The sequence below is a fragment of the Schistocerca americana genome, chromosome 5 (assembly GCF_021461395.2).
Source record: "Schistocerca americana isolate TAMUIC-IGC-003095 chromosome 5, iqSchAmer2.1, whole genome shotgun sequence".
In the NCBI taxonomy this organism is placed as follows: Eukaryota; Metazoa; Arthropoda; class Insecta; order Orthoptera; family Acrididae; genus Schistocerca; species Schistocerca americana.
This window is the reverse complement of record NC_060123.1, coordinates 369,905,820-369,919,160: the sequence shown is the minus strand read 5'-3', so window position 1 is coordinate 369,919,160 and position 13,341 is coordinate 369,905,820. Positions and strand designations below refer to the sequence as shown.

General features: G+C 43.3%; 1 pseudogene; it reads right to left on the bottom strand.

Annotated features, from left to right (window-relative positions):
* Positions 1-12,560: 12,560 nt before the first annotated feature.
* Positions 12,561-12,678, bottom strand: LOC124617327 (annotated as a pseudogene).
* Between the last annotated feature and the right edge of the window lie 663 nt (positions 12,679-13,341).

The window sequence follows — 13,341 nt, the reverse complement described above, 5'->3', positions numbered from 1 at the left end:
ACAAAAGTTCTCACATCTATATAACCGAAGATACATGTTTTGGCGAAGAGTTGCGTTCTACTCAAGTCTAATGATTTATAAGAAGAAAGTAAAAGAACAAATCATGCAGTCTGTACATTGATTTAACTGTTTGCCCTGCTATTTTTCTGATGCTTTGTCTTATATTTGTAATTTTGCCGTGCTTTAATCTGTTGCGATTGCTACACTTGATAATGGCCTAAGGCCGAAATCAAGATGGTGAAATAAAACCTGTTGTACAGTCAAATGGCGGTTGTATCTTTCAGGAAGAACAAAGGTAAGTTCTTCAGAACACTGTGTTAAAACAGTTTGCACCTTACACTGTGGCTCCATACAAAAGTAAAATCATTAATTACCTTTATTTATTCTCTGTTCTTTTCATGACTGCGAAAAACTGCACGCATTAGTAAGACATGCAAATCCATGCATGAACATGATGTATAGCGCATGTTTTTTGCAGCGTGGGAAACTGTTTGTTCAGCATGTGACGTGGGACATAGTTGCAGCAGCCTGCCACAGAATATTCGTTCTGCTAACTAATGTCTCCAGAGAAATTATTTGGCTCAAAGGAGCAAACGTTCCTTTTTTCTGTGTCACCCATCATTCACCCCTTAGAAGGAGATCAGGAGCGGATCACCCTACTGTACAATGTGCTGACGTTTTATACCTTATGTATTCCCTTCTGGCAAACAACTTCAAACTTATCACACATTACGATGAAAAATTTTGCAGGCATCAAAATGCATGTTTTCATTTTTAGTTTACAAAATAACATTCTTTGTAACGAATCTGTTCAAAATGCTCTTAAAAGTGTGTTCCCTATTAATAAACTTTGGAAATAGCGTGTCTCTTTCATACGAGTTAGTATGAAGTTGAAAACCTCTGTCTTTCAAAAATTACATAAAAAATCTGAAGTGAGGTACGGTATTGAACTCCGTAGTGTGTATCATATTCATAAATTAAGGATAATTTCAGAATGTGGCACCACACAACGTGGCTCTACACATAACTGACGCTAATACCATAGGCACATAGGGAACACACACGACACAGATCTGTAAGTCCACGATATTGGTGATAAGTTGAGAAAACCGTCCCGAAACACATGGGCTACAAAACGCCACTGTTTCCTGCGCGTGTACCCCAACATCAATATGGGATATGATCACCATGCACATGTACACAGGCCGCACTACTGGTTGGCATCCTCTGGATCAGGTGGTCGAGCAGCTGCTGGGGTTAGCCTCCCAGTGCCTGTCGGAGGGGTTTGGAGACGTGCAGCGACACGTCGACAGAAAGCATCCAAGACGTGCTCGATTGGGTTTAGATCTGGAGAACAGGCAGGCCACTCCATTCGCCTGATATCTTCTGTTTCAACGCGCTCCTCTACGATGGCAGCTCGGTGGGGCCGTGCGTTATCATCCATCAGGAGGAAGGTGGGACCCTCTGCACCCCTGAAAAGGCGGACCTACTGGTGCAAAATGACGTCCCGATACACCTAACCTGTTACAGTTCCTCTGTCAAAGATATGCAGGGGTGTATGTGCATCAATCATTATCCCACGCCACACCATCAAACCACGACCTCCATATAGGTCCCTTTCAAGGACAATAAGAGGTTGGTATCTGGTTCCTGGTTCACGCCAGATGAAAACCCGGCGAGAATCACTGTTCAGACTATACCTGGAATCGTCCGTGAACATAACCTTGGGCCACTGTTCCAATTACCATGTGCTGTAATCTTGACACCAAGCTTTACGGGTTGTCCTGTGAACAGGGTCAGTGGAATGCACCTTGCAGGTCTCTGGGCGAATAAACCATGTCTGATCAGTCGTCTGTAGACTGTGTGTCTGGAGACAACAGTTCCAGTGGCTGCGGGAAGGTCCCGAGCATGGCTACCTGCAGCACTCCGTGGCCGTCTGCGGGCACTGATGGTGAGATATCGGTCTTCTTGTGGTGTTGTACACTGTGGACGTCCCATACTGTAGCGCCTGAACACGTTTCCTGTCTGCTGGAATCGTTGCCATAATCTTGAGATCACAATTTGTGGCACACGGAGCGCCCATGCTACGACCTGCTGTGTTTGGCCAGCCTCCAGTCACCCTAGTATCCTACCCCTCATAACGTCATCAATATGTGTTCTGTGAGCCATTTTCAACACACAGTCACCATTAGCACGTCTGATAAACGTCTGCACACTTACTCGCTGCACCGTACTCTGACTTACACCAACACACCACTGCATATGTGGACTGCTGCCAGCTCCACCGTGCGACGACCGCAGGTCAAATGCACCTCATGGTCATACCCCGAGGTGATTTATATCCGCAAACCGCCCACCAGAGCGTTGTTTTACCATGTATCAGCATTATCCTTAATTTATGAGCATGAGCGTACATCTACACCGCCACGTCCCTCCATAACGCATGACGATGATGCCACCGGCTGAGGATTACACGAGGGTCGGCAGGGGATATTTAGTCAGCTTGGCGCCAAAACGGTGGTACTTTCCTTTTTTCTTATTTTTTTTTATTTTCTCGGGTACCTCTGTTACTCTGTGATACGAGTGCCTGATTACGCGCGATCTCGGCTTACGCCTTCACCACAAGCTGTTCTAATTCTATGCTACAAACCCTCGATTTGTCCATATTTCCTCCACTTCACGCTCTCGTGCATGCTGCCATGTGGATACACATTGTTCTTCGTATTTGTAGGCAACATTTGTATCATACTGTGTAAGCTTGCATAGAAACTGTGGTGGAAAACTATAAGTGCATCTTAAACGTTCAACGAATAAAGTAAAGAAATGGCCGACACAAACATAATAGCATTATTCGCTTTAGAAATAATCTGCATTGTCCACGGCACTATTTTTAGCGACGTCAGTAACGCTGCAGGGTGAGAAGCTCTTCTTTTTATTGTTTTTTTCTTTTTTTAATTACCTGAAACATTGATGTCGCTCATCTTTGGAAATATGCCTTAATGTCAAGCAAACAGCTGTGCACTGCAACCGCGGCGGGTGCCCCCTCACTTCCTTATACATGTCGTAAGACGAGGCGTCAGCACTTGATATAGCATTTCGGGAGGACGACGGTTCAATTCCGCGTGTTTCCATAACCCGAGCTTGTGCCCCGTCTGTAATGACCTCGTTGTCTACGAGATATTAAACACTAACCTTCCTTCCTTTTTACCTGCTGTAGCGTTATGAAGACAAGATGGACTCATTCACGCATATTCGCGTGGAATTTCAAGCAGTGTCTTTCATTGTCATATTCTGCTGGTCGGTCAGTTTTCTGCGGCGGAAGTCATGAACGTGTCTTCCGCTTACCCATGACGTTGTGCACGGTGGCGGTAAAACCGTCTTGCCATTCGTCCGACTGTCTCGGAAGTACTGGCTCATTGCTTTGTTTGAAGGAGGTGATCCCCCGTGTTAAACAAAACGAGTCAGAACATTGTTGCAGAAACAACGAAAAAATCACGCCAAATATGAACGAACGCAAAACCCCCAAGATTGGAGATTATTTACAGAAGCTCGAAATTTAGCGCGGACTTCAATGTGAGTTGCTTATAATAGTTTCCACAACGAAACTTTGTCTCGAACCTTGCAGAAAATCCAGATTATGGTCGTTCGTAAAGCATGCTAGCGGCAAGACAGAGTCAATGCCTTCTCTGTGTGATAGCAATGGAAATACTATCGACGACAGTGCTGCCAAAGAAGAGTTACTAAACACAGCCTTCTGAAATTTCTTCACCACAGAATATATATATATATATATATATATATATATATATATATATATATATGGTGAGTCACCTAACGTTACCACTGGATGTATTTCGTAAACCACATCAAATAATGACGAATCGATTCCACAGACCGAACGTGAGGAGAGGGGCTAGTGTAATTGTTTAATACAAACCATACAAAAATGCACGGAAGTATGTTTTTTAAAACAAACCTAGGTTATTTTAAATGGAACCACGTTAGTTTTGTAAGCACATCTGAACATATAAGCAAATACGTAATCAGTGCCGTTTGTTGCATTGTAAAATGTTAATTACATCCGGTGATATTGTAACCTAAAATTGACTCTTGAAACCTCCGACGTTCAGTTGCGTGTTGTAACAAACACGGGCCACGGTCGGTGAGCAGCATCTGCAGGGACATGCCCAAACAGCTGCAACATACATCGCGTTTCTACAGAATGACCTGCCAACGTTGCTCGAAAATGTCCCACTGGAAACGCGTCGACGTATGTGGTATCAGCATGATGGTGCACCTGCACATTCCGCAATTAACACTAGGCTGACCCTTGACAGGATGTTTGACGGGCGTTTCATAGGACGTGGAGGACGCATAAATTGGGCAGCCCGTTCTCCTGATCTTACACCTCTGGACTTCTTTCTGTGGGGTACGTTAAAGGAGAATGTGTACCGTGATGTGCCTACAACCCCAGAGGATATGAAACAACGTATTGTGGGAGCCTGCGGCGACATTACACCAGATGCACTGCGGCGTGTACGACATTCATTACGCCAGAGATTGCAATTGTGTGCAGCAAATGATGGCCACCACATTGAACATCTATTGGCCTGACATGTCGAGACACACTCTATTCCACTCCGTAATTGAAAACGGAAACCACGTGTGTACGTGTACCTCACCCCTCATGGTAATGTACGTGTGCGTCAGAGAAAAAGACCAACAAGAAGGTGTTAGCATGTTGACGTAATGTGCTGTTCCAGTCTCTTCTGTACCGTTCCCTTTGGATCCCTACCTAATTCGGTGCTCTCCGATACACATGATCGAACAGCGGAGAAGTGGTACTCAAGCGTCAGCTTTAGGTTATAATGTTTCCGGATGTAATTAACATTTTACAATGCAACAAACGGCACTGATTACGTATTTGTTTCTACGTTCAGATGTGCTAACAAAAGTAATGGGGTTCCATTTAAAAAAACGTAGGTTTGTGATAAAAACATACTTCCGTGCATTTTTTTATGGTTTGTATTAACCAGTTACACTAGCCCCTCTCCTCACGTTCGGTCTGTGGAATCGATTCGTCAGTATTTGATGTGGTTTACGAAATGGATCCAGCGGTAATATTAGGTGACTCACCCTATATATATATATATATATATATATATATATATATATATATATATATATATATATTCCAGAATTCGAATCAGGAACAGCTGCCAACATCAGTAATTTAGAAGCAGATAGTCTTGGAGCAGTGAAGCAACTTAAATCACTTAATAACAGCTGATCTTCCGATCCAGACTATATACCAATTTGGTTCCTTTCAGAGTATGCTGATACAATAGCTCCATACGCAAGTCACACACAACCGCTCGCTCGTCGGAAGATCCGTACCCAAAGATTGGGAAGTTGGTCAAGTCACACAAATATTCAGGGAAGTACTAGAAGTAATTCACTAAATTATAGGCCCATATCATTAAAGTGATATGCAGCAGAAGTCTTGAGCATATATTGTATTCGAATATTATGAATTACCTCGAAGGGAACGGACTACAGTCAACACGAATTTACACTACTGGCCATTAAAATTGCTATACCACGAAGATGACATGCTACAGACGCGAAATTTAACCGACAGGAAGAAGATGCTGTGATATGCAAATGATTAGCTTTTCAGAGCATTCACACAAGGTTGGCACCGGTAGTGACACCTACAACGTGGTGACATGAGGAAAGTTTCCAACTGATTTCTCATACACAAACAGCAGTTGACCGGCGTTGCCTGGTGAAACGTTGTTGTGATGCCTCGTGTAAGGAGGAGAAACGCGTACCATCACGTTTCCGACTTCGATAAAGGTTGGATTGCAGCCCATCGCGATTACGGTTATCGTATCACGACATTGCTGCTTGCGCTGGTCGAGATCCAATGACTGTTAGCAGAATATGGAATCAGTGGGTTCAGGAGGGTAATACGGAACGCCGTGCTGGATCCCAACGGCCTCGCATCACTAGCAGTCGAGATGACAGGCATCTTATCCGCATGGCTGTAACGGATCGTGCAGCCATGTCTCGATCCCTGAGTCAACAGATGGGGAGTTTTGCAAGACAACAGCCATCTGCACGAACAGCTCGACGACGTCTGCAGCAGCATGAACTATCAGCTCGGAGACCATGGCTGCGGTTACCCTTGACGCTGCATCACAGACAGGAGCGCCTGCGATGGTGTACTCAACAATGAACTTGGGTGCATGAATGGCAAAACGTAATTTTTTCAGATGAATCCAGGTTCTGTTTATAGCATCATGACGGTCGCATCCGTGTTTGGCGACATTGCGGTTAACGCACATTGGAAGCGCGTATTCGTTATTGCCATACTGGCGTATCACCCGACGTGATGGTATGGGGTGCTATTGGTTACACGTCTCAGTCACCTCTTGTTCGCATTGACGGCACTTTGAACAGTGGACGTTACATTTCAGATGTGTTATGACCCGTGGCTGTACCCTTCATTCGATCCCTGCGAGACCCTACATTTCAGCAGTATAATGCTCGACCGTATGTTGCATGTCCTGCACGGGCCTTTCTGGATACGGAAAATGTTCGGCTGCTGCCCTGGCCAGCACATTCTCCAGATCTCTCACCAACTGAAAATGTCTGGTCAATGGTGGCCGAGCAACTGGCTCGACACAATACGGCAGTCACTACTCTCGATGAACTGTGGTATAGTGTTGAAACTGCATGGGTAGCTGTATCTGTACACGCCATCCAAGCTATGTTTGGCTCAATGCCTAGGCGTATCAAGGCCGTTATTCCGGCCAGAGGTGGTTGTTCTGGGTACTGATTTCTCAGGATCTATGCACCCAAATTGCATGAAAATGTAATCACATGTCAGTTCTAGTATAATATATTTGTCCAATGAATACCCGTTTATCATCTGCATTTCTTCTTGGTGTAGCTATTTTAATGGCCAATAGTGTAGAAAACATCGTTCTTGTGAAACACAACGAATTCTTTACATGCACGAAATGTTGAGTGATATTGACAAGGGACTTAAAATTGATTTCGTGTTTCTAGATTTCCAGAAGACCTTTGACACTGTACCACACAATCGGCGTGTAATGAAATAGAGTGCTTATGGAATGTCGTCTCAGTTATGTGCCTGGGTTCGCGATTTCCTGTCAGAGAGGTCACAGTTCGTAGTAACTGGCAGAAAGTCATGCAGTAAAACAGAAGTGATTTCTGGCGTTCCCCAAGATAGTGTTACAGGCCCTCTGCAGTTCCTTGGAGACAATGTGAGCAGCCGTCTTAGATTGTTTGCAGATGATACTGTCGTTTATCGTCTAATAAAGTCATCAGAAGATCAAAACAAATTGCAAAACGATTTAGAAAAGATACGTACCTGTATGGTGCGAAAATTAGTAATTGATCGTAAATAACGAAAAGCGTTAGGTCATTCACATGAGTGCTGAAAGGAATCCGTTCTACTTGATTACACGATAAATTAGTCAAATCGAAAATTCAGCTAAATACGTACGAATTACAATTATGAAAAACCTAAATTGGAAAGTGTACACTAAAAATGTTTTGACTAAGGAAAACCAAATACTGCGTTTTATTGGCAGAACGCTTAGAAGATACAACAGATCTGCTGAAGTGACTGCCTACACTTGCTTGTCCTTCCTCTTTTGGAGTACTGCTGCGCAGTGTGGGATCCTTACCATGTAGGACTAACAGAGCACATCTAGAAAGTTTAAAGAAGAGAATCAGTCTTTGTACTACCGCAAAATAGGGGAGAGAATATCACTGACATGATACTGTATTTGGGGTGGACATAATTAAAACAAAGGCATTTTTCGTTGCGCGGAATCTTCTCACAATCACCAACTTTCTCCTCCGAATGCGAAAATATTTTATTGACGCCTTCCTACATAGGGAGAAACGATCGTAATAATAAAATAAGGGAAATAAGAGCTCATACGTAGGTGTTCAATTTGCACGAGCTTTTCGAGATCGGAATAACAGAGAATTACTGTGAAGGTGGTTCGATGAACCCTCTGCTAGGCACTTCAGTGTGATTTGTGGAGTTTCATGTAGATGTAGATGTAGATGTAATTGTAGAACATCAAGTAGGCTGGGCCAGTACTGTCAGCAAGAACGATCAGAACAACCTGTACAGCTGTGGACATGTGCAGGGCTAGATTCAATGATAGCAGGGAATGGAAGGAAAAACATTATGAAACAAAATAAAATTACCTTTAATGTCAAATGAAAACCAAATAGTAACCAAAGTAAAGGCAATCCGGTGGAATGCGCACATCTGTGAAATGAAAACTACCGCAGCATGTGCGAATGTTACATTGTTGCTTTCTCCTAGGCACGCTGTCCACAAGATGACCGAGACGTGGGTGCTCAAGCCTATCCCATTTTCAGCGGCGGCTCTGCTGACGTCAACCAGTTTGTGAAAATGGATACCAACTGAGACGACGCACTGCAGTTAGTTCGGACTGGAGTTACGCATTTTATTGAAATTTTCGCTGCTGGGAAAGGTTTCTCCTTGAGAACTAGCAGGCAAAATACTTCACGCAGCGTTAGAGGCAATACAGTGGTAATTGACTGTTCCAGGCACCCATTAGTGTATCGATGATGGGAGCAATCTTGTCCGCTGTCAAATGCCAACTAGTTAAATGGAACTGTAGTTTGCATGTCCTCGTGCCAAGGCGATAATACGCATGTGCGCGCAAAGTCTGCAAATCAACTTAATTACTTTTTTCGTGCTTTCTGCAAAATGCGACATTTAGTGCTATTAATTATCTCGGCTGATGTGCAGACACCGCTGCTGGCTGTCGATGCGGTACCTGCTTGTGCTTGTGCGGAAGCTGGGCAGAGCGCCTGGCGACCTACCACTGGGTCTGCCTTTGTTCGCACTGAGGGATGGGCAGGGGGCCACGTGCGGCGCGCTTGCATTGTTCCCCGCCAGAATGGCGTCGGCGCCGGGCGCTCTGCTCACGCCATTTGCGTGGGAGGCGCCCTGAACGCGTAGCGGCCGCCGTCGCCTGCTGTTCGCCCTCCTGCTCGCTTACCTTATCACAGAAAGCACAGAGCACCGGGCCGCGTGATGCCACCTCAGACACACTCGGGCGTGTGGCAGTCATGACTGGCCATTTGGCGCAGTTAACGTAGGACTCTGTAAGTCGGGGCGAGCGGGATGTGAACTGCTCGTGAATATGCATTGAGGGAGGTGAGGGAATAGGGTAGGGGAACATACCTTCGTCTGGGTGAACTGTCTTTCACTCTCCGCTACACGTAGAAGTCGTGCAAGGCAGAACACATCCACTACCTTTGCTATCTCTTCTTACGCTATCTTATTAAAAGCATATGGACACGTATTAGTCGGCATTAATTTGAGGTGTGTCCGCCCTTCGCCGGTACGACGGCTACAGCTCTACTGGCGACACTTTCAATGAGGCGTCAGAATTTCTGTGGAGGAATGTTTCGCTGTCTGCTTGTTATAGCTCGCGTAACAACTAATATATTGATAAATGGATGAGATTGATATGTTGCTACGAAAAGAGCCCTGAAATACTTTTTAGGGATGCTGTGCTGTGACATTCTGTGGGTCATTAATTCTCAACAAAACAAAATATCTTATGTTCTTAATATTCTGGATCTGGCTTTCTATAAAGGCAACATTGATTCGTTACTGTAACTCGCTATAAAGTTCAACCTATCTTTCTTACTTTACAGTTATTGAAAAGGTTACTGAAAATTATTTCGTTACTGATGTTACAGTGCGCAATGTTTGTTCAACATCAAAATTTTGCAGTGGATATTTGTTAACAGTAAAACACCAATAAGTACCACGACTAACACGAAAATATGAGACTATTATCAGAGAAAAAATGTTTTTACTATAATGTTTGCCAGACCAGAACTACGCACAGCAAGATTTCTTTTTGTCATGAAGGTAAATTATCTTTTTGCACTGTTATTAATATAATATCATCCGCAGCCCTCGTTCACCTGTAAAACACATCATAAAATCTGCTGCTCTGTCCTGCAATCCCGAAAGCTGTCTCGCGTCCGTCGGCCGTCGTAATTTGATATATTATTTTCCACAAAAATTTATTGGTGATGGTGATTGTTGCCGACTTACGTGGTGGGCCTTAATAAAAATGACATTTCATTTTATTTTGATTTACAATTAAATGCTTTTGTGAAGTTCTCTTTTTTTTTAACAATATTGAACTTGAGTGGAAATTATTTTTTACTTTAATGAAGGTTAGACTCGCTGAATCTTAAAACATGAGCATATCAAGTTGAACAATGGAATAAACTTTTCATATTAATTTCCTCGGCTAGTCAGTTCACTGTAAAGCAAAAAATCTTTAGTTATTAATTATAATTGCGGCCCACACACGCGCGAGAGTATTTTTTCTTACCTCCGTTGACCATTGCATTGTAGTCGGAGTCCTGGCTCTGGTTCTCGGCTGTGGTACTGAAAATAAGAATCTTAAAGCTACGTATTTTCTGCAACGTCGGGCGGCTGTGGAGAAAAATGTATATTATGTTAATAGCGGGCGAGTTTTTCTTTTCCGCTAAATTTTATAAGTTAATATCGCCACGTAATTGTGTCGTTGGCTGCATCGGTCGCTGCGATTGTTGCCCTGTAAATTACTCGAATGCAGGTTAATTAAAGGAAGGCGGACATGAAATCAGGATCACCTCTTACAAATTAAAAGTGAACAATGCTATTAAATCAATATATTATTTGCTTAATTAGTACAAATATGCTTACATTTGCCAGCACTCGCCAGTTGTCCGTCTACACGCAACCAAGACAAGAGAACACGTGAAGACGACTAAAAAATTAACAATAGAGCGTATCTTGTCGTGTCTTTAGATCATTTTAATATATTTCTTTGCCCTCGAAACTTACACAGAGAAATTATTATTTTACGGGTACATGAGAAAAATGTATATTATTCAATTTTTAAATGAATCTTCTTTATAAATACTGTTTTTTAAGTCTTTTCGTATTATTTCACTGGGGACGCTATACCTGTCCGCTTCTTTGCGGTATGATTGGTTTCATTTCATGCAGTTTGAATGCGCCGCGGCTGCGGCTCGTTCGTTCGTAACGCAGCTCTGCACCACGAATAATATTTATATAGCTGTAAATGTCTTAAGACAATGGGATAAAATACCAGGCAAGCTTATTACAAATCATAAAGCAACTTTTCACTAAGTAACTCTATTCAAAACATTTAGTCAGATTAAATTCTTACACACGTTTACAAATCAATGCCTAATGGCGTCCTTCTCTCAATCTTGACCGAAGAATGCTACACAAGAATAGTTACAATATAGCGTCACTGGCTCTTCCTACAAATGTAACTCCAAAAGACGACAGAGAAATTAATGCTCGGTCACTACTATTTATACTCGGTGTGATATATTTTCATCTTTGTTTGATAAGTATCGTCTACGGCGGTTTCAGTACTCGCCGACACAGACATTATCTTTAAAAAAAATCGGTACATAATTCTATACAAGTATAAAACATGCCACATAATGGTTTCTCTTTATTACATAAAGATCACACAATCATTGTCCATGCAGAAATAACATTACACTTATCCAGTTGAATTATTTTTTTCTTTTTTACCACATATAGTATGTGTTTTTCCAGGAGACTTTACAAATGACAGCCCGTTTCTCCTCAAGAGCCAATACTAGAGGACGTAGTGTTATTAAACGCTGGGGTATGCACCGAAGTCGGCATTCTCGCTCGTGCCAAAGGTGTTGCATTGGGTTCAGGCAGGGACTCTGAGCAGGCCAGTACATTTCAGGAATGTTATCGTCCACAAACCATTGCCTCACAGATGCTGCTTTACGACAGGGTGCATTATCATGCTGATACAGAAAGTCATCGGCTGCGAACTGTTTCTCTACTGTACGCAGTACACCATGTCGTAAAATGTGTTCAAATCCTTCGGCATGTAAAGTTTTCTTAAGCGCAATAAGGAGACCACACCCTAACCAAGTCAATTACGTCCTTACTGTAACACTACCTCCTCTGTACTTTGCTGTTGGCATTACACATAATGGCAGGTAACATTCTGCAGGAATTCGCCAGACCCAAACCCTTCCGCCGGATCGCCAAAGGATATAGAGTCGGCCATCGTTCAAAATTAATCATTTCCAGGTATCCACTACCCAGTGGCGTCACTCTTTACACCTTTTCTAGCTTTGCTTAGCAATCATTACGGAAATATGGAAATGTGTGACTTAAGACGTGAAGCTCGACCACTGTAAATAATATTAATAATAATAATAATAGTAAAAGACTCCTCCCCCAAACAACTCATGAAGGCCCAAAGGTACCGACCGGCCGCAGTGTCGTCCTCAGCCCACAGGCGTCAATGGGTGCGGATGTGTAGGGGCATGTGGTCAGCACGCCACTCTCCCGCCCGTATGTCAGTTTAGGAGACCGGAGCCGCTACTTCTCAATCAAGTAGCTCCTCAGTTTGCCTCACAAGGGCTGAGTGCACCCCACTTGCCTACAGCGCTCGGCAGACACGATGGTCACCCATCCAAATGCTAGCCCAGCCCAACAGCGCTTAACTTCAGTGATCTGACGGGAACCGGCGTTACCACTGTGGCAAGGCCGTCGACTTCGACCACTCTACCCCATTATTTTTAACTCCCTACGCGCAGTCATTGTGCTAGATGGACTGCTGGTACCATTCTGGAGATTACTAGTGATTCTTTTCGCTGATTTTATGCGACTTTTTACAACCACCGTTCGCAGTGCTCGTAAGTCCCTGGCCGTAACTACACGAGGTCTGCATGGTCCAAGTTTAGCTATGGCTATTCCTTCATGTTACCACATTACAATCACATTGAAAACAGTCGACTTGGGCAGCTTGAGAAAGATTGAAATGTGTCTATGGTTTTCTTCTCAGGTGACATCCAACCACTATTGAACGCCCGATGTCACTGAGTTCTCCTGATCGATTCATTGTAATGTTGCCGCTTCTCTGCTGACAACTCAGTACTCCCCGACTGTTTTGTACTCGCTGGTTAGCCTGTCTTGACATCTACTGGTCAATTCCACATTACATAAAGCTGTCCGGTTACTTTTGATCACATATCGTACTATTTTTGTCTTACCTAAGCACAACATTGAACTGAAATTTCATAATCATTTTATGCTACTTTTTAAACTTATTGTTCACTCATTTATTCTTTCACACATCGTAACCCATAAAGCCAGTAACGAAAGAAAGTCTTCAGTAATCTGAAACACGTCAGGTTATATGTTAATAGTTAGAAGAA